The following is a 25,616-nucleotide window of genomic DNA, read 5'->3' as shown; positions in this document are numbered from 1 at the left end:
GAGGGGTGGCTGGAGGTGGGCCATTTAAGTTATGACCACAGGTTTGTTAGCTATGAAAAATACAAATGATTAATAAATTTGTCATTTGTTCATATACGGAACAAAACTGGGTCTTAACTCATGGATAGACTCACTTTTGGAGGGAGGAAAGAAAGTCTGGAACCGAATGAAAGTTCAGCACACCTGGTAACTCTTCCTGGCTTATAAAAGCCTATGGAAGGGAACCAAAGCCCCTGACATAATAAATAAGTGATTATTTATCAGTCAAGACTTCTGGGAATCCGTACACTTTGATGAGAAAAAGTAGGAGGAAGTTAAAGAACTATACCTGTAGATAACAAACCTTCATGGCTACCAATAGTTTCCTATCAATCCTCTCTCCCCTTGCTAGAGAGAGGAGGAACTTGCTTTTGCCAAAGTTTTATATTCATGTAGGAATAAGCAACACTTGACAAAAAGGCCGCAGTCTCACCAGTATCAGACGCGATCCAGCACATGATGGAATGATTTCTTTGCCCACCGGGTAAAGAAGAAAAGAAAGGAAACTGAAAGAGACCAACCATCCCATTCATTCTCACTTTCATACCATCATCTTAGGTAAGATACAAACTGTCCTGCTAGGGGCACTGGGTGAGTTAAACAACCTGTTGAGCAGCCACCACCAGACCCAAGGAAAAGTGTCCAAGGACCTGTGGGCAATGTCCTCCAGATAGAAGGTGTGAAATGTAACTCTTGCATTGAAATACATTTTATCCATGTAAGATACAGAATAGCCAATGTAAATATTGGAAATAGAGCTTATTATTATTATTATTATTATTATTGAAGGTGGTTTGACAAAGCGATGTGCCAGCCTTCAAACAAACAAGTTCTTTTTAAATGCCAAAGAAGGGCCTAGCCCCCTAACATCACGTACTCTTGCCTGCACTGTGTTACGATTGGAGCATGAAGTTGAACCATAGGCTTGTCTGATAGTCTCACATAGCCAAAAGGAGATCATATTCTTGGACACTTCTTTCTTGTTCCGGCCGGTGCTAAGGAAAAGTCTTTGGCACCATGGTCGGAGATGGCAAGTCCTTTTTAGGTAGCAGCATAGTGCTCTGACAGGGCAAAGGAGAGATTTGTCCGGGTCATTATCAACAAAGTCATTAAGAGATGGAAATGAGAAGGAATCAAATCTGTCATCATAACAAGAGGGGTTTTGGGTCTTAGCCACGAATTCCAGGACAAATTCGAAGGGTATGGACATCCAACCCCTTGTACATCCAACCCCTTGTATGCTTAACATCATAGGAAGGGGCCATGGAGTTCACCAAGCAGTGGCTCAAACAGGGCATGGGTGAGGCTGCCCAATAGCAAAGTCAGGTCCCAACTGGGTGGTCTAAGCTCTTTTGGAGGACAAGACTGCTCAAAGCTCTTGAGAAGCATTGAGATCTCCCACAAAGAAGAAAGATCAACATCCTTCATTCGTAAAACTGCACTCAATGCAGCTCTGTAGCCCTTGATGGAAGACACGGAAGTTCAATTCTCTCTGCAGAGAAAAACTAGGAAATCTACTACTTGCTGAACAGGAGCTCCGATTGGAGCGAGACCCCGTTGATGACACCAACCACAGTAAACGGCCCACTTGCCTTGGCACACGGCTGAGGAAGATCTTCTGAGATAGCCAGACATCTCTGATGCTGCTCTGCGAGAAAAGCTTATTGCTTGGAGGAAATACTGGATAGTCTCCAGCTGTGGAGAGATAAGGACTCTGCTGAGTGGTGGAATCTCTGGAACTTCTGACAGCAGGGTTAGGAGACCGGAGAACCATTCTGTGTGGGGCCACATAGGAGTAACTAGGGTCATTCTGAGGTTCTGAGAGGCCATTACCCTGTTCAGAACTTGACGGATTAGGCAAAATGGAGTGAAGACATAGACCTCCAGATTGTCCCAGGGGTGTTGCAGGGCATCCTCCACCACTGCAAATGGATCTGGAACCATGGAACAGAAGACCTCTAGTTTTCTGCTGAACCTCATTGCAAACAGGTCTATTGAGGGTCTTCCCCATGGATGAAAGAGCCTGTTTGCAATGTCCTGGTGCAGAGACCACTCTGTCCCTATGACCTGACTCCGACAACTCAGATTGTCTGCCACTACATTCTTCCTGCTCAGGATATAACTGGCAGAGAGATCTACTGAATATCTATCGCTCATTGATGAAGGAGCACCGTCAGGGAGTGTATTGCACGGGTCTTGATACAAAATGTAGTACTTGCCTGTTTTGACCCAGAATTTTCTTTTTTTCTGGGGAGGGGGGGCCTTACCTAATGAATTTGATCTTGATATTTTTTACTTGATAGTTCATATACTCTAGACCATGGATGATTTTCTAAGCTGATTCTAGCAATTCCAATATACAATGGTTTTCCAGGCAGTGTTTCCCTTATTGAATTTGGGCACTATTACACTGAGTGTCATGTTATGTTGTTCTAACATATTAAGCAATTTATTTCTTTCTAATTGTGAAAAGTAATGGTGATTTTTCAACTTTTTACAGTTACCAATTCCTCTGGTTTTAGGGGTCTAAGATATGTCTTATTTTAGAGTAATTTCTTCTCTAAAACTTAGGAAGGTGTTATTTAGTAGACGGAATTTCAACAAATATTTTGTCTGGTTTATTATTATTATCAATTTAACCAAATTAACAACTTAAAACAATTGATTCTCTTATGGCTGGCCTGGTGGGTTTGTCTACAATATCAAAATTTATGTCTTATCTAATAAGTTACCATTCTTTGAAAACTTTTATACAGTAACTGGATAAATTGAAATTTAAAGAGTATGACAAAACTTTCTTAACTGATTTATTTTCAATATCCAACATTTGCTGTTAGTTGAAGTTTGGATTTTCATATAAGTTAACTGTTAGTGTTGATCTGCATTCTCTGCATACAAAGCTTGAGTCATGTGGGTTATTCAAGTATTATTAAATCAAATGAGTATTACTAACTAAAAGATTAAACAAGCAATCTTTTTAACCTTGAAGAATGCCATGACATACTGAAGGATTTGATCTGTTTTCATATACTGTACAGTATATTAATTATGTAGAGCCTGCCATTTAATATGATGGTTTTACAGATGTTAACCACTACAAGAATAGTTACTTTTGATCTTGTTATAATAATTATAGGTTTGGCTGCCTTCTTGACATCTTCAATTACCTTTACTCCCACACAGGCAGGGATCCTGCAAATTTAAACGTTGACATCAGCTTCACACAATTTGTGGAAAGTAATACTTCTATAGCATTTCTTGTACTACAGAATAACAAATTGCTGAAATGGTAAATAATCTTAAGTACTGATTTACTGAACACAGCTCTTGCTGTGAAAACATCAGCATTGTTTGGGAGTGCTTGCTGTTAAAACAGAAGCATTGTTTGGTAAAGAGAATTTATTTGTTTTACTAGACAATGTGGCAGCAACCTTAAAATTGTATAGTATGGACCTTTGCTTTTTACATATTCTACTGCACACTATTTATGATGTTCAGTAGTGCACAAGTAACTTTTGGATTATTATACAGATGAGTACAATAATAATAAACTCTCAATCTACAGCAAGATTCTGTATTTTTGGTACTTTTTTCTGTGTTTATTGTAGTACCATGACTGAAAACCACTTTTTTTTTCCAATGGTTATAAGCATTAGTTACAGTACAGTACATCTATTTTTCACTAACCCTACTTTTTGTGTTACCCTGCTTTTAACTGTGCAAAGAACTTAAGACATTTGAAAATCATGCTGTCAATAGTGCCTTGCTTAACTTGAATTACATGTTTACTATTCAAGTTTTTGAGTCTCTCAGTCCATTTAACTAGTTTTCAACAAGGAGGAATTATACATCATTTTCAAAATTGTACAGTTCCTGCAATGATCAAATTATTTTACAAAATTATCCATGATCTCTCTAAAAAAAATCTAACTTAATTGATACATTGTCATTGCTTGCCATTGCTTGTCAATGGAGGGGGTTGCCTTTAAATCATACATGGTCATTATCACAGTACCAAAATGTACTTCCACTGCACAATGCATCTTGTTTTGGAAGCTGAATATGGAGTAGTCGTTAATGAAAATTCAAAACAAACTTCTACGTACCTCTAAAGCAACTTCAGAAGTCCTTTGTTACCACATGTCTCATGCTCACATGTACAAAATTTTAAATCCTCAAGTATCCAATAGAATGCCAGCTGCTTCCAAAAAGACATGTATCATTCCTTTTCTCTAGCAAGTGTCTGAAGCTTGTTACAAAAGATGGCCACTTATACACATACCTAATATGATAAGATGTTATGAGGTATTGTTAGTTTTAACCAAATAGAGAGAAAAGCCAAGGAAAGGTTCCTAGAAGCTTGATTGCCAGGTACAGAATAAGAAAAATGCATAAAACATCACACAAAAATTGGATAGCTAATTGCAAGCAACATAATGGATTTTAAAATTATAATTTGGAAAATATGCAAGCAAATAATATCAGTACCCAACAGAACTATAAATTGTTTATGAATATAAGCAAGCAAACATTACATTACATGAGGATGGTTTAGGGCACAGCTTATACATGAAACATAATTCAGATATCAAAGAAATTAAACTATACCAGGGAACCTACCAAATGAATGAACATAAAAAATAAATGTTATCTGAAATACTTAACCCTGCATAGAAAGTTGTAAAAACTTCAAAAACAGGAGTAAAACTTGACCCACTCCCCTTCCTTTGTAGACTGCTTACTCTTTAAGTTCCATTAGGTGTTGTGTTCCCTGTGAAAGTGTACCTGTTAATTCAAAACTGCATAATATACACCTCTGTCAAAAGTGAATCTAAGCACGTTTCAATACTTTTAACCTGACATGACCAAATCAAAACAATGTACTATTATTACCCAAAGAAAATTCTGAAACACTTCCCATAGTTTATCATTCACCAATAAAAAATTTTTATACTGTACTGTATATAATGAGAGTGAATTTTTCACTCAAAAGACTACCAATCATACAAACAGCAGGGAAACTTCACATAAAAATCATAATAAATATTATGAAATGCTGACTCACAAGCAAAATATATAAGAAAATTGATTCCCTAAGAAGGTTATAAATTTAAATCTTACAGTTTACATTACTTTTATGTAAATTTAAAACTTTACATAATTTACCAATATCTAATATATCTAGCATTTCTTGTGATAAAGCTTATAAAAAAATTATTCCAAAATATAGTCACCAACTGGTGACCCAGTGTTATGGTGAAAGAAGTCAGCAAATTTTCCCCTAACAATCACACTTGAAATGGAGGCAAATTTCACTCTGGTTGCCATCTGATACACAATAGAGTAGTCAGGAAGAACCACTTTTACCAGCTGAGGAACTAGGTTTAGGTCTATCCATCTCCCACTTTGCCTGTTAGCACAAAACTGTTGTATAAATAATTACCATATTTTAATGCAACATGTACAAAAAGATTGATTACGTGACCTCAGTAAATGTAATTTTCAGGCGAAAATTAATCAAAGTAACAGATTTTTGTTGGTTTAAATACCTACATATAGTTTCCTACCGAAAAACAAAGATGGAAATCCCCTACAAAGTTTACTAATTTAACTTAGAAAGGTAAATGAATCTGAGAGGTTTATAGGCTTCATAACGAGCTATATATTAAAGGTATACTATCATCATTACCATTAATGTTTTCTTATCTAATTTGCCCTTTGCGGGGTTGTGTTAAATGGGTTTACTCCTTTGTGCACTTACAACTTGAATTCCCGCTGGTCTAGGTCTTCATCTATGGCCTTCTTTATGATATTTTCTGCCTTCCCACTGGTCTTTATCCTGCTGCTTCCATACCTAACTCTTGTCTCTCAAACTGATTGTTAACACTTCAAATCAATTCAATTTTGCAGCTTCAGGAAACAAAATCTTTCTGCACCTTCATTTGCAATATGACCTCTCCAGTGCACTGGAAGTGCCATGTAGAGTAGTTCAGGCCTTATACGTACATCATAAATTTTTAATGTTTAATATGGGGGCACCTCTTATTTACTAGTGTTGAACAATCTATACTCTCTGCATATGTTACTAATTTTTACTGCCCCTTAATACCTGCTTCACAGTCCAATGTGCTCCAAAGGTAACAGAAATTTTCTACCTCTACTAAGGCCCATCTTTTCACCACAAGGTGCTCCTCAACACACCCATCTCCATCTCCTCTTCCAATTCATTCTGGGTCTCAAAAACTCATTTTAAAACAAATTTAATTTTTTTCATATAAACCCCTTACTTCTAATATAGTAAATATTTGTGGTTCTATAATGATTTCTGGATACTTAATTCCTAATTCAAAAATAAAGAAAATTGTCTGCTGCCAGCAAAACTGTTTGCTGGCTGGCAGCACTGCAGAAGCATCTCATGGACCCTCAGGTTTCCACCAGGTAACAGACTTTTTGTGCAGTCTGTGATGCAGCTGCAAGGAATCAACAGAATTGGAAGGTGAGAACTTTTGATTATAAGTACTAGGTTTGTAAGAAAAATTCACAACTGTTTAACAAAAACCCCCTACTTTACAGCACACAGTCAGAACTGCAATTTAGGTAGGAAGACTAAAACTGCTTAAAAAAAAAGGCAAAAAATTAGCTGACTGGAACACAGGCTCCAAATGAAAGCTCATGGAACTGGGATAAGCAACCAAACCTACAGCTCTACAGGAAAACAAGTAGTCTTTTCTCCAAGGATAATACCTAAGGAATTCCATCATAAATAGAACATTTGTAATTGCTAGCTCATAAGGTAATCTTCAAAGAGACTAAGACAAGGACCAAACTAACAATACGGCAAAGGTGACTAAATCCAGAAAGTCCACATCTCAAAGGATTTCACAATAGGAAAAAGAGAGAACACTCAAGTGATGCATACAGTAAACAAGGTCTAAGCTGTTTGTGTTTCACATACCCTAGGAGACTACAAATGTATGGTACCTCCAAGTGAATTCTATAAAATAAAAAAACAAGCTGATTACAAGATCTCACTTCAAGAACATAATAGAAAGAGCTTGATTACCTTAGTGCATGCACTCTAAGATTCCTGTCTGAGTTAATGAGTAGTTATTTATAAAGATGCACTGCTCTGGCTGGAAAAGCGAGAAAACCTTCCTTGTCTTGGCATGTATACAGCAGAAATGCTAGACATACTAACCATTAGTAATGGTTAGTAAGTAGTAGAGAGCATTCTTAACTCTCATGGGGGTGGCCCAAAGGGTTTGCTATTAATAAAAATATTAGAGTTTCCCTAATAAATTACAACTCCCTAAAAATTTAATGACAGGTTTTCTGCAGAATTCTTAGGAAGACTGGTTTCAGGATAAGGTCCAATGAGGCACCCAGGTTAAATAACTTCAATGTGCATAAGTTAAGTATATCTTAGTTTAACCAGACCACTGAGCTGATTAACAGCTCTCCTAGGGCTGGCCTGAAGAATTAGATTTATTTTTACGTGGCTAAGAACCAATTGGTCACCTAACAACGGGACCTACAGCTTATTGTGGAATCCGAACCACATTATGGCGAGAAATGAATTTCTATCACCAGAAACAAATTTCCTCTTGTTCTTCACTGGCCAGGTCCAGAGATTGAACTCGTGACCATCAGAGTGGTAGGTGAGAACGGAAGGTGTTCACCCAGCTGAAACTTTCATGTATTATATATCATTCGAATGGCCATTCTTTGTACTCTATCCTGCTGAATAGCAAAATGTAAAAATATCAATGTTTAAACACCCAAAAATCTTTAGTGAACAATTGACTTTACATGAATATAAAAAAACTTATGTCTTTGAGCTTCAATTGCTCAATTATTTACTGGGAACACCTATTGATTTTAGTTAATATACATAGGAAATTTATTCATTGCAGTTTTCACTTTTTTTTTAGCGTTATTTATTACCGGGTAATTACAAAAAACTGTCAAAGCGATGTATATGCGCATTGAACGTAAATAGTTCAGATCTTGGAATTTATGCACGTAGATCATTTTTGTATGCCTGTTTGTGCATCTGTAAATCCTCCTTCAATGTTCATGTATTATATATTGTTTGAACGACCATTCTTTGTACTTTATCATGCTAAACAGCAAAATGTAAAAATATCAACGTTTCTATATAATAATCGTTGCCGTACATTTTCTTAGAAACAAAAAAAAAGATTGTCCATAATCTAACAACAATTGCTCAGTTTTACTCTAAAAATATGTATATCTTTCTTTTTGTGCAGAAAATTTATTCAGCTTTTATTGCCACTGTTATTTTTTTTCTATCTTTATTCCTGTTTAGGTTCGATCTCTAAATCAACATAAGTAGATTGGAAAATCTGAAAATTGCATTCCGTAAAAAATTAGCATTTTTTAATCGGTAACAGCTAATTAGCAAACACATCTATAGCAAAATGAATGCTTCCACGTGAAAGTTCAAACATTTCAACACAATTTACGTATAAAATAAACTCCCAAACTTAATTATTATATTTTTCATGATTTCAAAAAAATATCTACAACTGTCCTTAAAAATTTCACGTTCACCACACCTTTTTTATTATTTCTAAGCTTTGCAAAGATTTTCTGACTGCTTTAGAAAAAATTCAGTCATTTGCCAACATCATAAAACAAACCAGAAGTGTATATCATTTATAGTTTGGACGTATCGATTTTTACAAAGAAACTTTTCCGTGCGAGTCCCACTTTTCCCTCCACGGCATAAGTCGCGTACCGGGTAGCGCTATAGGAACTCCTGTAAGCGCGAGAGGGTTAAAAGGACAAAAGGGTACTAATTTGAAGAATCCCAGTGCCAGGTTTCCTTTTAAAGTCCATATAAGAGGCAGACTCAATATCTTTCAGAGATTCCTTGGCTTCATTAGCTAAACAAGTGATTAGCAATGCCCAAGCCTTCTACTACTGACATGGCTAGAAACTCCATCAGAAAATGCTTGTTAATCTCAGTCTCTGAAGCCCTGAATTACACTTTACAAAGAAAAGTGAGCCTGCTCATCAGCAAAAGAGTTCAGAGGAGTGTCTGGTAAAATGGTACCGTCCCAGTTGTCATGAACCTAATCCTCAATGCTAGAATTTGCAGGAGTTTAGGGTGACCATGTATGGGTGCAGTCCTTGTTGACTGCCTATCTCCTCTTGTTGCCTCCACAGCTGTTGTAGTTGGTTGAGGCTACTCCTGTTATATGCTAGGTCTCGACATCAAGTGATACAGTGCTGGTCAAGACATCAGCCTAGGAAACCACTCCTGCACTTGCTAGCACCTAACATGTTTAGGTACAGCAGAAAAAAGCTGAAGGCCAAATGCTTTCATAAGGAGCCTTCGAGTCAATGAAAGTATGTTAGTGAACTTGGTTCAACACAAAGAACTTGAGCTTGTGTTGTAACCAAGATCAGAACATCTCGTGATATCAAACAAATGCAAAAGAAACAGTTCCATTATGTAGATGAATGGAGGCATTTATTTGTTAAAACTCAACATATATACATATTAATTAGAACTGCACATAAAAGTGAACTTCTGCAAAGAGAAGGCCAGCTCTGTGAGAGTTATGCATCTTGATTCTGTGGCGTGGTTAATCTACTAAATAATGTACAAAGAGAAGGTATAGTCAGCTTTTTGACATGGAACAACCTATGTATTATACAACACACGGAAAACATTATCACTGCCTCCGTCATGTAATGCAAAAGGCCTCTGTGAAATCCTACTGCTCATGTTTTTGCTGTGCTTTCACTTTTCAAAGCTCTTCCCATCTCCAGCCTCCTGTCTTACACTTTTCATTAAGTAGGTCTGGGTCTTCCAATTTCCCTGGTTGCCTTAGAAGCACAGTTAACACTATCATCTACTATTTTTTCAAGTATGGCACAAAGGACAGGCAAATGTGATCATAATGAAGGGGAAATGGAAATGGAGATGGAGATGATATTCCATCCCCCCACCCCCAAAAAAAAGCATACCCCTGGTATGAAAAGCAATTTAACAAAATGGCTCATCAACACAGGGCTGAAAACAAGGCAAAACAGGATAAGAGCAAGAATCAAAACTGGTTCCTCTCAAAAACACTAAATAAATTATAATTTCCAATGAATTATGATATATACTCATGTGAGGTTGGCAGAAAACTGAGAAAACACTAAATTTGAAAAATATACTACCTACCCTAACACTTTTCACTACAGTAGTTAGTGCTATCAATGCCAAAATATCATTGAAAAAATAAAAACAAAAGAACATTGGACTGAATATTTACTCTTGAAAACACTAAGTCATATAACTAGTCTGTAAATAAAACATTTAATATTAACACAGAATTAACTGTGTAAAGACCTTGTAGTAAAAAGTTCATTACTTGTTACCATTCATTGATATCATGCAATTAAATCTCAACTACACCAGAAAACATGAAAACATAATATACTAAACAACTTTCCCTTTGCCAAGGACTCTAATGTGAAGAAACCCACAAACCAGCAAGGAGAATCTTCACCTGTAAAATTCCACTATAATCTTTTCAATGTAAGAACATGAGCAAAACAGCAAAAACAAAAATAAATAAATGATATGTGATAAAAATTCAAATAATCAAGTACTGAAATATCAGTCAGTAAAAATTCTACTCTAATCAATGAATTGCTACCAGACTATGTGAACAATAAAAATGAGGCTATTACCTGCCATGAACCTAGAGGCACATGCAGAACCCTACCAAGAATGAAGTAATAGGTCTTATCTTGGACTCCTAATCTTCCCTGTGATACCATCAGTCATATTCAATACACAATGCTGAGTTCACCCCGCCACCTCTTCCACATTACCTGGCCATGTTTCTGACTGGACTACTTTTCCCTTTGCTTCCATTCCACTGCTTAGCTTATGCTGATGCTGATTTCCAATCTTCTCATCACCAATGCACTTCATCTTTGATACATTTTAACAGCCTCTTCTTTTAATAATGATAAAGGAGGATTCAGTTCTGATTCTAGGTGGACACCAACATTTCACTCAAATTTTCCTGATATTCTTGCCATTTCCTTCTCTGCAGCTTAATTAATCTTCCTGTTACCATTTGCTCAGTAACATCCATCCAATTGTTTTTCTTAGTACCTCTGTCAGTGACTTCTCCAGATCCCCAATATGGTGTAATCTCCTTTTCATATGGTACTTCACCTGTAGTTTCTCAAAGAATATCTATGATGTAAAATTATCTGGCACCTTGATAAATATTTAACTACATGTACCAACTTGATATTTTCTGACACCAAGGTCATAAATTACCAATCTAAATGCTTTATCATCAGTATACTGTACTGTATATTTGTGGCATTTTCTTTTACACTGAGAACGCACGACAGCAATTTCAGAGTATTCAAGTTCACAGTTTTGACCTTTAAACATCATAGGTAAAGATCACACTGCTGGTTGAAAAATTTTTTTAGGTAAAGATCACACAGCTGGCTGAAAATTTTTTTTATCTTGTTATGAGCTCATATAAGGGGTAAAATGGTAATGTTATTTGCACAACATTGTGTGCTCTGAGAGGTGGTATGTTCTCTTAGTAAACAAGGATGACCCTTGTAGTTCCCCATTTGGCACAAGCAGGAGTGGCTCCTGGACCTTATGGATATCATTATAAAACCTCTAAGGTCCCTTCCACAGGTTTCATCAGAACCTTCAATTCCTACATCTTCCTGCAAGGCAGGTTTCACGTGCAGCCTCAGAGATTGAAGATTTTCAGTTGATGCACCAGCTACCTCCAGTCCCTGTCAGTCCCCCACCACATACCTTTATCAAGCTAAGTGGGAAAAGTTTGTAGTTTGGTTGAACAAGCGAGGTTCTCATCCTTTTGAAGACTATGTCCTAGGACTTGAAGACAATTTCCTTCATTTCATATTAAAATATTTTTTTTTACCAAATTCATTCATAAGATACATGAGCACAATAAAAACAAATTTTTTACAGCTATTACATATTTATGAACTCTCTCGTGTCACTCTAAACTTTTAATCAATACCACTCCCTGAATCAGAGGAGTTCCCTTTACTTGCTATATCAATAATTTAGGTTACAGTATACAGTATATTTACTGATCTATGACAACGTATGTTTTTATGCAATGAAAATAAACTAAGACCCAACATTCAAATTTTCTTAATTATCTCTCAAAAAAGGTTCGCATAGTATTCTAATAAAAACATACACTTTTATATTTAAATGTCTAACTTCAAAATAGGAATCTCACCCTACCACAAAATTCTTTGCACTTTCTTTCATTTGCAATCTGTTGTAATAAAGAGGTCTATTGCAAACTCTTTCTGAAAATTTTAAAAACATAAAATAACTATAATCACTTACAGTATAAGTGATGAAGTTCAAAATCTGATAATAAAATTTTACTAAGTCAACGCTGCTAACCCCTGTATAAACCTATTCTCATATTTATTTCAAGGCCATTTTCAGTTGACTTTTCCTCCTCCACCCATTTTTCACTTGGGATCCCACATGAATGACATACTGCTTTCCCACCCCACCCCACCAACACACACATACATACACAAAATCCTTGTTGCATTCCACACTATTTTCCAATTCACCTCTTTTGCAATGAAGAGAACAAAATCCCTCTCTTTTGCAATGAAGAGAACAAAATCCCTCTCTTCTGCAATGAAGAGAACAAAATCCCTCTCTTTTGCAATGAAGAGAACAAAATCCCAAGCATCTGCCTACTCAAAATTCCTGCAATAGCTACATGTGCCTACTATTACTGTCCCTGGATTTACACTGGAGTCATGAAGACTGAAAAATGTTTCAAACTTTTTTTTTAATTACCCAACATGAAACTAACATTTACCTGTGAATTCCACAAAATGGAAACAACCTTTAACTTTTCATACATCACATCAACACACTTCAATTATTAATGTTAATCTGATAACTCATTCTTAGCCATGTTATTCTCATATAAACAAAGAATTAAATCAGAAACTTTACCTTAAGATCTTTCTATAGCTGTGATATCAGCAAACGCCATACACAATTCTACTCTTTACCCTGTAAAGATTGGAAATTAATAAAAAAAAATTGTTTGGAGCACCAAGTTTAATACTGTAATACTAATCCTTACGAATACTAGCTGTACAAAGGAACAAACGTCAATTTATACAATTGTTTTAGTAATTACAGCAAGCAACAATGTAAAAAAAAGCACTGAAACAAACTCGTAATAAAACAAACTAATTTAACAATTTACAAGTTGTGCAAATGAGCACTATACTACTGGAAGACATCAGGGAGGAGGGTGATGCTCTTCACTTGTTCCCAGCACATCCTTTTCAACTTCTGCTATGTTGATGTTCTGAGACTTCAGCACTTTCTGGAAGTAAAAATTAGGGCCATTACTTTAAGCAAAAGTACACCACTCAAAATTTTAACATTATAATGTAATAAAATCATGAAAGAAATATACAAAATTCACTTCTTAAAGCAGTTGCAAAATTCCTCTTCTTAAAACAGCTGTGAATTTTCACACATCAAAACAATAAATTCACTTGAAAGGATAAAACCTCTGCTACTACTAAGTGCATTTGACACCACCCATTAGCTAATGTCCTACTTCTTGAGCCACTTCCCTCAAATCAGCTTTGTTTTTATACTCAACTGGTACCTCAACAGACAGTTCAGTAACAAGATTCATTACGTAACAAAGACCCAAGACTAGGTAGTGCAGACTAGAGGACACTCCTGAAACAGTCTGGCAATCCTGTGAAAATGTCTTATCCTCTTTCCTTTCCTCATGGGGGGGACACATACATTTTAATTCAATTATTTTCAGTACATAATTAAAAATGAATTTTCATGTACATTTTCCCACTTCATTTATCAATTACATTTAAACTGCATTCCTGTGAGGAATTGTAAGAATGTCTGTTTTCCACCCCACTATCTCTCTAACCCTTGTACTGCAACGTGTATCGTTCCTATACTCCAAGTATGATAATAAAGTTAGTATTTCTCAATAAAACGCACTTAATGTAAGTATGTACATTAGCAAACATAACACTCAGCATATTGACTTAAATATTTCAATCACTGACATATGTCAGCCTAAGCTGAACTTGCTTGCAACAAGCTGCAGACAGTATATGGATGAAGTTTAACATGCGCGCTCGCACGCGTGCGCACGCACAAACAGTTTCGGATGAAATGTTCATTACACTTTTAATGTGCACATGTCAAAATATGAGCACAACAGCAGCTACTTGCTCAGTCAAAAATCAGCAGACAGATACGCATACATTTTCAAATGCAGCACAAATATTATTAATATATTACTATTACTATTATTTTTATTATTATTATTATTATTAAGCAAGTATTTTTGTTGAATTTGTTATGTCTTGCAAGACCCTCAACAAAAATTGTCGTTGTTGGTACATAACTAAATAGAACAAGAATCATTATGAAAATGTAAAAAAAAAAAAAAGTGGCTACATCTACAAATCCCAGAACATTTCAGCTTACCACCTTCCATTAATTTAACCTTTTCAAGATATTTTACATATTAGATATTCCACCCACACCTATCGCAACAATTATTTCGTTTCACAATGTTCCTCAATCAACAAAACTTAAATCTCTTATCAAAATACTGTGCATATACAAAATGTATGTCTGGCAGTAACAAACAGAGGCGATACACAAAGTAAAGTTATTAGAAAATGTTGATTATCATTTGAAAACTTTATATCTGATATTTTGTTTCACAACATTCCTCATTTAAGAAAATTTACATCTCCAATCAAAATATTTTGCAAATATACTGTACGTGCAGTAGCTCTTCGGGATATCGAAGTAAAGCGTCCGAGCCTACCCCACAATAAAAGAAACTCCGATATATTGTTGTATATAAACATGAATGCAAGTTTTTGCTATAACGTACAGGTATAGTTATACCCTATACATTTAAACTATTGCAAAATGCTTATAACTGCATATTTTAATAGTTCACTGCCTAATTTAATAGTTCAAACAAAAATATAACTTAAATTATCATAATATGACACTTTAATATCATTTCAAACAAAAATACACCCCAAACCATCATCCCAAAACACCCAAAGTCAACTTACATTACCCTCCTAAAACTGTTACTCTTAAGTATACACACCCTTAAAGCACTTATAACAATGGTTTACTAATTTTAAAATATTAATATTAATGTAAACACAGCAAAATATCTATAAAATGTTTAATCAAATTAAATAGATCTTTAATACAAATTAAATAAATGTCTTACAGAAGTGTGACACCTAATCAAGTTAGTCATTTTTTCTCATAGTATTAAAGTCGTTCCCCTGTTAAGTGTCACCGACAGCATATCTTGGTTGGCCGCATCCCATATCACACCTCCGTCAACGGAGTAACACATCCTGCCTCTTTCAAGGCTGGTGTGCTACTGAATTCGGTCGGAAATGCTGTTCCCTCTTATATAAATTGTAGGAACATCAGCTGGTAACATTATGAGCTAAATTAGCAGTAAATGGCAACTTTTTTTTTTTGTAAGGGAAAGTCTGACAAGAGGACAACGACCTCCACCTCCCGCTACGCTTCTGGTGTTCACTGATAAATAATTGATTTCTTTTTGTTCGATTCCATTTATCTCCCTATAATGAGCGATCTGCAGCTAAAGAAAAATCTTTTGCCTGATGAGATATTATCACTACTCATTGCAGAGAATGATGATGACTACGATATAAGAAAATAATGGTGCCTTTTCCATAAACAGCACAAAAATTTATCTCTCTCTCTCTCTCTTCTTTTGTTCAGGATAAGGGAAACCCATGGAGTTCCCTTTACTTTTTGTTCACCCAAAGGTGTGAAATTTAGTGTTCAAGATAATGGAAACCCTGTGGAGTTTTTTTTTAGAAGTTTTCTGATGACAGTCATGGAGCACGTTGTAGCTGTAACGAACAGATTTTTCATCCAGTTTCTAGATGAAAATATAGAAAATTTACCTACAATATCAAGTGCACTGAAATGGTATGACACAAATGAAAATGAAATGAAACAAGTCATTAATCTACTGGCTCTATGTTTCAGGGAATGACATTCGAATCATTTTTCACTTTTGTGTTTTATGGTTATAATCTTTAGGATATGCAAAATCAATTCTTTCATCTTTTCTTATTCTACATTATTTATTATCCTAATACACTTACACAAAAATTAATATCAATGTAAAAAAGAACACATAAAAAAGCCTAAAAATAGCATACACCAAATGACAGCTTTGCGCGGTAGAAAATGAGAAGATACAGGAGCAGTGACATCTCTCATAAAGGAAGCTTAACAGGTTAATATACAATGCTGGACTGTTTACAGTACAGTATTGTAAAGTAAAATTACAGTGTACTGTAAACATAAACATGTATTCATGTGTGGGTGATGCACCTTCTCCCTCACTCAAACTCCCAGCATTCCTTTTGGTGCCTTGTTTGAAAAAACAGTTCAGTGCTCGATCCGGAGGCAAAAACCTCAAACCGATATTTCCATTTCGCACCGATATATCCAGAAGTACGATATACACGGCCTGTTATCTAGGTGCGCTACTGTATATGCCATCACAGTCTACAAGACGCCAATGAGCCCAAGCCTCTGCCACAATGATCCAGTGAGTGTCTGGAGGGGTAGAAAACATCTGTGGTAAACATCTTAATCTGTTAAGATCTAACACACTGTTTTATGTGAAGACTGAGATGCTGGTCAAGATACCTGCCACTAACAATTTTTCGCTTAACATGGTGGAACAACAGACTAGGGACCATAAACAAGCAGCACACAATGATAGCATCCAACTCGAAGCATGCTGTTTCCACCATGAACCAAATCTATAGACAAATTAATTCAACTGTGGGGGAGAGAGAGAGAGAGATAACCGATCTTTAGGTGCAGTCACCTATCTCACCAGGAGGAGGAGACTGTAAAAGCCTGAAAAGATTTGGTGGTATCAAAGAGAGAAAATTTCTCCCAAAGACACCAGTGTCTGCTTTTTAGCCTTTTTCCTTGTTTCCAAACCTTTTCTGCTGTGAAAGGGACCAACTCAAAGCTTTTACAAAAAAATTCCTCACTCTACGAGCATTCAAAGAAAAAGTGCTGTGAATACAGGTGAGCAGGGGGTACTGCCTACCAGCAGTTGACTACTGTACACTGTTAGCAAGGTTTAACGATCAATTCCAATTTGCCCTGAGGAATACTACTCTGAAGGCAAGAATTTGTACTGCAGTTCAAACGAAATTCTACTGTTAAAAAAAACTTTTCATTTTGATATTCAATTCTGCTTTTGGGTATCCAGAGAGTTGCTGACGATGCACTTGGGCTACTATAAATTGATGAGTTTGTATTCATAAATAAAATCAAGATCATAGCTTTTAATATTTTGCTAGTCTAGTTATTTATATAGATAATGTGAACCATAAATTCTGGATAGCAATGATCTAGATAAAGTAATTATGCAGTCCTAATTACAGTAAACCCCCATATTCGCGGAGGATGCGTACCGCACCGCCCCGCAAATAGCTAAAATCTGAGAATACTTAAAACCCTCTACAAACACTTAGAACTGCCTATTTTGATAGTTTAAACACAAAAAACCTCTAAAAATGCATATACATGAGTATTTTAATAGTTTTATCAGAAAAAGTTCATTTAGTCATGAAAATGATATGAAAATGCAGTAATTAGTGAATATTTCTCTGTGTAAAATACTGCCAATGGGTGAATTTTCCGTGAATGATGGGGAGATACGTTCCACAGAGAAATCCACGAATACACGAGTCCACGAATGCGGGGGGCTTACTGTATGCAGTACTACATGTAATAAGAGAACAATGGTTATCCGACTGTAACATTAAAAGTAACAATTTCTCTTTATAATACAGATTCAGGTAGTTCAATATTAAACTCTTGACAATAGGAATTCTTATAGATCAATATTAAAAACAAATATAAAATCTTACCTTTACACAGCTCTGGTATGCTGTAAATATATTTTTGCAGTCATCTTCATTGCTTATTCCTTTCAAAAACTTTTCTGCAAACCATTTGTTGAAACATTTGTCATAAGAATGTTTCAGTTCACTGCATTCTTCACCAACACTGTTCATTTTCATTCAACCTAGAGGTATAAAATTCAAACATTGAAAAAGAACACTCCCATAAATGAAAAAAGCAAGTCAATAAAAGACACTAAACCACAACCTCATATAGTTCTTTTCAGAAAAAAAGATTCAATGAAAACATTTGGAATCCTCCTCCAAAGCATATTACTGACTACAGTACTGCTAACCATAATTATATTAATATTACTGTACTAGGAAATAAGGAAACCATCTCTTCCAGCAATTTTATCAAGACAAAGATCCTTATCCATACATGACAGTGTTCCATAAATGGCTCATGGGGACAGAAATCAGGGAAGAGGAATGTCAATCAAGACTGTATAGCCTCATAGGTCCAATGAATTAGCTCTGCTTTATCCTTACTGGTGCATTAAGTATTGTTTACCCATCTTGAGGTATTAACAGAGGCATGTATTGACAATTTTAACCTGATCCACAAGAGGGAATTATTTCTTGCATTTTGATTTCTAAATCAGCATTATAATTTTCCTTGTTATATACATTAATTAATTGCTCCATGGCAACTTCATCAAACTCTGAGTATTATATACAGTAAACCCCCCGTATTCGCGGGGGATGCGTACCGTAACCCACCCCCCCGAATAGCTAAAATCCATGAATACTTAAAACCCCTCTAAAATCACTTAGAACTTCCTATTTTGATAGTTTAAACACAAGAAAAACCCTCTAAAAATGCTTATACCTGAGTATTTTAATAGTTTTATCACAAAAAGTGCATTTAGTCATGAAAATGATGTGAAAATGCAGTTATTAGTGAACATTTCTCAGTGAAAAATACCACGAATGGGCGAATTTTCCATGAATAATGGGTAAATACGTTCCACAGAGAAATCCGTGAATACGTGAGTCTGCGAATCGTGAGAATGCGAATACAGGGAGTTTACTGTACTACCAAGAATTCTAGTTTCTAAATAATTTATAAAAATGAGAATGACTGCATGTCATGAAAAATGAATGCCAGAAGAATACCTTATACCTTCTGACTGAAATTAATGCTAAGTTTTCTGATAGTAAGAACAACTGACCTTAAATAAAAGCTTCACCATCACCTTTGGTGGATGGTTTGACAAGCCACTGTCAGTCTTACAGGAAGTTAACTTAGCGGATTTCATGGTTAGCTGATTTTTCATGATCCAATTCAATACATTCTACTATTTTGACCTTGGTTTCCTTATAAAACAGACTTTGGACCATTTTGTGTCCTAAACTTAAACTGCCTGATTCTTAACAAACCTTACATTGACCAAAAATACAAATTTTTTTATACAATTCATAAGGGGGTTTAACAGGTCACAGTGAAATTTTACTTGCTGCTGATAAGTGAAATCAGATATAAGAGCAATAAAGTAAGTATACCTTAGAGGCTTCTAAGTGAGGCTCCACAGGTACAAAGCCTTTACCCCACAGTCAGATAAGATATACTGTAATACCCAAGGTTAGGTTGCATTAGGTTGCATACCTATAATAATTATTCCACATTCTATCTTATTTTGGTTTTTAACTGCACAAAAACTTTTGTTTCCCATTAAGGTTCCCTACACTGTTATATGTAAGGGGAACTAGAAGTTAATGTATTTCCAACAGAAATAAATATCAAACCAATATGAAACATAAAAACCATCAGAAAAACAGTATTTAAGACACTGTTTTTAATTAAGGACACCATATTGAAATTTACCATTCAAATTAACCTTCGGCATAGCCATCACACCTGGCCTTCATCCTCTATTAAAATTTGTAAAACACATGCATTTATGAACTTATTACAGGATTGGCCAATAAAGTTCTAGTCACTTGTGTTAAACAGTCACGTCACAGCGTGTTTAAGCTTGATAGCATAGATTACTCAAATGATCATGATTCCTGTTATGTAAGCAAGATGCCTTATGTAACTCCGCATGTAGTGAGTGTGCAAATGTAATACTGTAATGCATAAGTATAACCAATTATTATTGTGTTTAGTATTGAATCCAACACACAGGCTTTGATCCTGTAAGTTTTACCTCATGTATGTAGGGCAAGATTCCTCATTACAATGCTCATATGTTTATCATGATCCTATATGATACACTCATATATTTTGCATACTCTTCTTCTGCTATGCCCTTAAGATGTAGCTTACCTAATAAAGAGAAGCAAGAAGATATTACTTTATTATCGCCCTACATCCTCAGCCTAAGGCGTCGAAAATTGGATCCTAGAAGGTACATTAAAATACCATCCCATCCTCATCGCCATTTGTGGGGTATGGTATTTGGCATATACCCACACTATTACTACTCCCTGACTCTTACCTGTGGAAGAGTAAAGATGATTAGTGAACTAACATCCCATTTTCATTGCCTTAGGCCGAGGATGAAGGGAGATAATAAAGTGATATCTTCTTGCTTCTCTTTATTAGGTAAGCTACATCTTAAGGGCATAGCAGAAGAGTATACAAAATACATGAGTGTATCAAATAAGATCATAACAAACATATGAGCATCTTAATAAGGAATCTTATCCTACATACATGAGGGAGAACTTACAGGATCGAAGCCTAAGTGTCAGATTCAATACTAAACACAATAATAACTGGTTATACTTATGCATTACAATATTACGCTCCTGCGCTCACTACCTGTAGCATTACATAAGGAACAGAGAATGCACTGCTGTGAATACAATTTTTTTACCAAAGCATTCATTTACTAGCAAATTCAACATATATCTTCTATGCACAGTTTACGCTGGTGCCAAAGTAAACAAATGCCAATATTATACCTTATGCTAAAATACCATAAATTAGGCTAACCTACCCCAAAGCTATCCTGAGTCTATGTTAAGTCCGAAAACATTAGTGTTTTGTGAGATGAAACACTGAATACAACTTTACATATTTTGATATATGTATATATCACTTATCAGTAGATAGGCTTCTCTTCAACCTAAATGAGAAATACTATTTTTAAATACTGATTTTCATGTGTTTCAGATGTTGGTAATCCTACATTTTAAGGGTCCAAATTCACTGCTCCCGTGTGTGTATCTGTTTAAGTTTTCTTTCCTATTTTCAGTTTCTTTTTTCAAAAGAGCTGCAAACAGAAGTATATCTGCTAAAAGATGAGCAATTTATCTGCTTACAGAAGTAGAGATTGTAAAAAAAAACAAAGGGAATAAAGCTCTGCACCTCACACAAATAGTGTAGTGTGTCCACAACTGTGTTTGTGGAGTGAACACTTTGGAACCAGGAACCAGGTAGGAGCCTAGCATGGGCTCTTGCTCTTCAGCAGCCACTTTTTGATAAATCTGAAAAAATGAGCAGTTTATCTGCTTATAACCAGATAAACTGCTCATTTTTTCATTGTTTTCCATGATTCAATAAATATTTGATAAATCTGTGTGCTGATCTTGACTTTATGTAATGCAGTGAATTTTATGGACTGGTCTTGACCAGTCAAAACAGCTGTTAGTAAACTATACACTACTGCCACCTACCAAACAACAACAAAATTACACACCATTGACATCACCCTATTTATCTAATAATAAATCATGTATTCAACATTTATTATAATCTCTAGTCTTGTGATGCTCGATACTGACTGACTATTGCTTATCCACCAGGTCTGTTTATAGCCTACCTTAAAATATGCTTAAAACAATGCACAGTACTGCCATAAAAAGGCAGAACGCATTAACTCCAAAAATGAAACTTTTTGTAAATTTGGTAACTATGCAAAGAGCAGAAAGAAACAAATGAAGCCATTATGGTGCAGATATAAGTAGCAAAAAGTCATGAGTACTCAAATCTTAAAGTTCAATTCTCTCAAAACAAGGATTTTGGAGTTAATGCATTTTTAACTTCAATCTTCTCAAAACGCATTTTTTAGATAAGTGTTCTGCCTTTTTATGGCGGAGTACTAGGCTTAGCCATAATTTTTCACCAAAACCAGTTCACAAAACACCAGGAAAAAGTCCAATACTGTACTCAAAACTTTTGGGGTGTTTGCAAATCCGTATGACGCGGCTACAGTTCATTAACAATAACTCCAATTGACAAATTATTACATACAATAAAAGATGGTCAATGTGCTGAAATCTACCCAAAAAGTAACTTGCCAGGTCTGGGCACTGCAATCTATGACGGGTTAGATTCAGATGCATCCCTACTGAGGTACATTTTTTATCTACTTTTCAGGAGGAAATGACTTGCAGAAATAGCAAGCACAACTCTTCTGGGTAGAACTAAGCAAGAGCTGCGCATCAGGTATTACTTTGGAAATTGATTTTTCCTATACTATTTTCTTTGCTTATTAAGAACTTACTGTTATTTTTTGTCAGCTGACTGTAATTAACCCGTATTAACCTCAGAAGTTGTACGTTGGGCATCCTGGAATGCTAACGCGCATGCTCAGTGGTATAGGGGAGCTTTTGGTAAAAAGTGGAGTTTCCTTCACCAGAGCCCCAGACTAAGCAACGCAGCCTGCTAGGTTAAGTTCGGTTAGGGTACGTTAGGTTTGTATAGTTCCTTTTATAATAGGTTTCCTTAGCCCATCCCTTCTTAAACATATGGCTCCCTAATGACTTGCAAATGCACGGAACCGTTTCATAACAACAACATGGCGGTCCGGTTTTCCTCCCATTGTTCCCAAGGGTCCCCAACCATGTTGGGTAGATATGAGGTTAATAATAATTGACCGACAATAAACACCACCACCTCCTTCATCAGCAATACTAATAGTATGGGAAAAATCAGTTTCCAAGGTAACAGTCTGTGCGGACCTCTTACTTAGAAATACCCCCTTCTGCACTCTTACTGAAAAATTAATCTACCCAATAGGCCTAAGCTAGTACCAATTAGGCTGGGGTATAGCCTAGGCCTATCAAACTATTTATACACAAGACAATAGATATGTTGGGAGTCTTGACAGATCCCCTAAAGAAACTGCCCTTTCTTATTGCTATTGGATAATGGGTTGGTAGATCTAAGTAGTAGCTCTGCGGCAGCGATTTCCTCCTTCTAACTTGACTTTTTCTGCAGTTTTTTTGCAGTTATTGCACTTGCCAGATATGATATGAACCATTCCAAACAGACGTACTCGTGCTGTGTCTTGTGAAGATCGCGTATGGAAACCCCTTGTTGGATGGACTTCTCGGGTTAATTACAGGTTAATTACACTTGAGCGCCAAAAATTAAAGGTAACTTCATAATTAGCAACCAAAAAAACTGTAGAAAAAGTTAAGTTAGAAGGCAGTTGCCGCCGCGGAGCTACTATATAGCTCTACCCATCCCATCAAGTACTCCGGTCCTGGTCGTTTCGGCCGGAAATCATTTAGGCCGTAGGCTAACATCCAAAACCTAAGACATTATGTTTATAGTATTTACTGCTAGCCTATGTTTGGGCCCATGGTATTTACGTTATTGCTTTATGTGTTACGTACATCCCCAAGGGGCTGGTACTAAACACGCCTCCCATTTTGCACGTAAACGTGCTTACGGCTTGAGACTTGGAAACTACAACGAATGATTTCCGGTTGAAATCTTGAATGGGACAATTGAAAACAGCAAAAGTCGAAAAAATGTTTGTCATGTGGAATTGGAGTTCGGATCGGAAACGAACTTTTACGAAGAGATTTAACCATGGCTAAATGTCCAGTTGGGTACTTAGCTGAGGCTTACTGGTCTGGCTTAAGCTAGACTTGACGCTACACGTTCACGGTAATCCAGCCTAAGTACCGAAACTACAAGGTTATGCCTGATTACTTGTCCTATATTCTCTGTTATTTAACTATTTCATTATCAGTACGTTGGCTGAACATATCTACTACTCATTGGACAAGTACTTACAATTTATTCAAAATTATAAAGACGTAAGGGTAGTTAAGCTCCAACACGAGTTGCACTTACGTGTACTGGTTTATATGTAAGCCGCCCAATCATTATCAAGCAGCACGGGAAAAGAAGAAGAAGAAGAAGACCGAACAAGCGTCTGTAAACAAAGAGGGTAGCTGATTAAGTGTAATTCTTGGCTGTGGACCATTTGCTTCTTGGTTAGCCTGTTTGGCTGTTCTGTATTTTACTTTTCTTCGTTTTTATGTTTACCTTTGAAATTTCGAAGCTTTTTTTCATTCTTATATCGTACCCTGATGAGGTGTATCAAAAATACACGAAAGCGCTAGGTACTGCTGCCTTCATTATTTGCTACTGGCTCCGGATATATACAGTATATATATATATATATATATATATATATATATATATATATATATATATATATATATATATATATATATATATATATATATATATATACATATATATATACACATTTACACACACACACACATATATATACTGTATATATATATATATATATATATATATATATATATATATATATATATATATATATATATATATATATATATATATATATATTATATATGGAGTAACATTATAGGATATCAAGTAATGGAGAATCTTGAATATAAAGAATATAAAATAAAATTATATAAGGTAAGACTTTAAGACTTTAGAGTAAGGACTAGTCACTATGTAATTTTAGCACATAAGTAGCGACGATGCATGAATAAACAACACGTGAAAGCGCTTGGTAGTGAACTTATGCCTGTCATTTTCCTGTGGTATTCGCTTACACACACACACACACACATATATGTGTATATATGTATGTATGTATATATATATATATATATATATATATATATATATATATATATATATATATATATATATGTGTGTGTGTGTGTGTGTGTGTGTGTGTGTGCTATGTATTAGTCCTCTAGAAGAAAACTTAGATATAAAGATGAAACCGATCAGGACGTATACCAAGTTTCATTTTCCTAATAAAGGCCTTTGCTTTTTGTATTTCTATCAGACAATCACCCGAGCACAAGGTCACCACTTTCTATTCTAACATTAAAATAGCAGGCTTTCAAACGAGCAAGAGCCTGTGCTGGGGTCCAATTTTGCACGTTCTCGAACCATTATACATTTTATTCTTAACATAGATTTTGATATGCTATCAGTTTTTTTTGAACCTGAATATTGTTGCGCCAGACTTGTTTGCAATGCGGCAAACCTCACTCTTTACTGATTCACAGTAATCTGCCCAAGCTGTAATTCCTGCAGCCGAGTTACGACGATAGAAAATAGCCTTTGTGTTTCCATACAGAACAAACTATGAAAATGAAAATAAAATTAATGTGATTTTCAAAGGTAGAACTAATAATATATATGGGGTAAGACGATGGGAAAAGGATTACAGAAGACACGACGATTCTATGTTATGCAACATTACGCATACGTTAAAGCAAGAAGAAGAGAGTTGTCCCGT

General features: G+C 35.6%; 1 long non-coding RNA gene across 1 annotated transcript in view; it reads right to left on the bottom strand.

Annotated features, from left to right (window-relative positions):
- LOC136825436 (uncharacterized) overlaps nucleotides 1–13,367 on the bottom strand; it is a 45,631-nt gene extending 32,264 nt beyond the window's left edge. Inside the window, exons 1-3 of the long non-coding RNA XR_010849341.1 lie at nucleotides 13,070–13,367; nucleotides 4,705–4,810; nucleotides 4,146–4,321 (exon numbers count right to left, since the gene is read on the bottom strand). This is a non-coding gene — a long non-coding RNA (uncharacterized lncRNA). The remainder of the gene's footprint in view (nucleotides 1–4,145; nucleotides 4,322–4,704; nucleotides 4,811–13,069) is intronic.
- Between the last annotated feature and the right edge of the window lie 12,249 nt (nucleotides 13,368–25,616).

This window comes from Macrobrachium rosenbergii, chromosome 37 (assembly GCF_040412425.1).
Source record: "Macrobrachium rosenbergii isolate ZJJX-2024 chromosome 37, ASM4041242v1, whole genome shotgun sequence".
Lineage (NCBI taxonomy): Eukaryota > Metazoa > Arthropoda > Malacostraca > Decapoda > Palaemonidae > Macrobrachium > Macrobrachium rosenbergii.
This window is presented reverse-complemented; position numbering and strand designations above follow the sequence as displayed.